This window comes from Podarcis tiliguerta, assembly GCF_965153285.1.
Source record: "Podarcis tiliguerta genome assembly, chromosome: 2".
Classification (NCBI taxonomy): domain Eukaryota; kingdom Metazoa; phylum Chordata; class Lepidosauria; order Squamata; family Lacertidae; genus Podarcis; species Podarcis tiliguerta.
This window is the reverse complement of record NC_139535.1, coordinates 8,957,515-8,959,475: the sequence shown is the minus strand read 5'-3', so window position 1 is coordinate 8,959,475 and position 1,961 is coordinate 8,957,515. Positions and strand designations below refer to the sequence as shown.

General features: G+C 49.1%; 1 long non-coding RNA gene across 1 annotated transcript in view; it reads right to left on the bottom strand.

The window, feature by feature from the left end:
• The window catches only part of LOC310671206, a 103,262-nt gene that overhangs the window by 26,835 nt on the left and 74,466 nt on the right, over positions 1 to 1,961 (bottom strand). The gene's annotated exons all lie outside the window — the stretch shown is intronic.

The following is a 1,961-nucleotide window of genomic DNA, read 5'->3' as shown; positions in this document are numbered from 1 at the left end:
CTCAATCTTGTTTTCCATTTGAGGTGTCTGATTTGGCAGAGGACGATACTCTTAATCCCAGGGTTGTGGGTCTGAGCCCCACGTTGGGCAAATGTTTCCTGCACTGCAGGGGGTGGGACTAGATGACCCTCAGGGTCCCTCACAACTCTGTAATTCTAGGAAACCTTCCTCTCCCCACAAGACCTTATGCAGTTGTGAAAATGCATGCATCATTGCATTAATAGATGACTAAAAAACCAACCCCTTGACCCATGTCACGCAGGATAGCTCCTTGCTCTGGAGACCTCAGACAGGAAGAGAGAGAAAAAGAAATTGAACAGGGCATCATCTTCAAATGCCCTCTGTAGAAACAGCCTCGCCATCTCCACCCGTTGTCAGAAGTAAACCTTATTGCATTGAGCGGGGCTTTTGCTCAGTTAAATGTGTTTTGAGTGGATGCATTAACGTTCCTTCTTCACAGGCTGAATTCTGTCTATCGGGGGCATCAAATGGGGTGTCCTCTGGATAATGCTGGACTCCAACTTCCCTCCAACCCATCCAGCATGGCCAGGGGACAGAGAGGGTGGGAGCTGCAGTTCGGCAGCTTCCGGAAGGGGCCCCATGGGCTGTGCTGCCCCATACATTACGCAGGTCACCTTCCCTGTGTTCCTGAGCCCCACCCCAAATACACAGTGCTCCCCCAAGGAGCGTCATTTCAGCACCAGGTGCATCTGATTTCTCTCCTTGGATACTAACAGCTGGAATAACACATGCCTGTGGAATTGACCACTCAAAGATCAGACAGGACTCACTCTGGCTCCACTATCAGGGCCACTGACTACTGACCGGTGCAGCCTGCTCTCCTTTCCCTGCGTTTCCCACGAGGTGGTGACACATGATGGAATAAGGACACCTCCCCCCCACCATTGACATTTGTTGCAGCAGATGCGCAGGTTTCTGTTTTTGTTTTAAAATAAATTAACTGTAATGTATACTCTGAAGACATTAATGTTCATTGTGAGTGGCTTTGGGGCAAAGCTTCCTGGGACGGCGACATTTGAAGAAGAAACGAAACTCAGCTGTGCAAAACTTGATGTTGGACTAAATAGACCTTTGGCTTTCCTGATAAAGTCGTACCTTGGTTCTCGAACAGAATACCTTCCGGGAGTCCATTTGACTCCTCGGAACTGTTCAAAAACCAAGGTGCGGCTTCTGATTGGCTGCAGGACCGTCCTGCAGCCAATCGGAAGCTGCAGAAGCCATGCCAGACATTCGGCTTCCAAAAATCGCTTGAAAGCCGGAACACTCACTTCTAGGTTTTGGTAGTTCGGGAGCCAAGGCGTTTCAGATCCAAGGACGACTGTACAGTGGTACCTCTGGTTGTGAATGGGATCCGTTCCGGAGGCCCATTTGCAACATGAAAAGAGAGCAACCTGCAGTGGCACGTCTGCGCACGCCCGGGTTGTGATTCGTTGCTTCTGCGCATGCGCGTGACATCATTTTGTGCATCTGCACATGTGCGAGCGGCGAAACCCGGAAGTAACTCTTTCCGGTACTTCCGGGTCGCCGCAGGACATATCCTGAAAGAACGTAACATGAAGGGAACGTAACATGAGGTATGACTGTATTCTTAATTTAATTTAATTACTGAATGATACGGAAAGGACCTTTTCAAGGTGGTCTCTCCATCTTTTATGAGATTTGACCGCAGCCTGACACCCTCCCCTTCCTTTTATGCCACAGATAAAAAGCACATACTTCTCTTGACTTTCCTCTTTGCCACTCAATAACAGTGGCAAACGGCAACAAAATAGAGATCTCTAAAACTCAGGACCTTATTTTATTTTCCAACCGGGGAGGTAGTTCTCCCCACCCTCTTAGTCAATCTCCCCTTCCTCTTTCAAATGGCTTCTCGCGTGTACGAGGAGTTTTGGCTTCTGAGTGAAGCCCTTTCCGCACTCCAGGCACTTGTATGGCTTCAC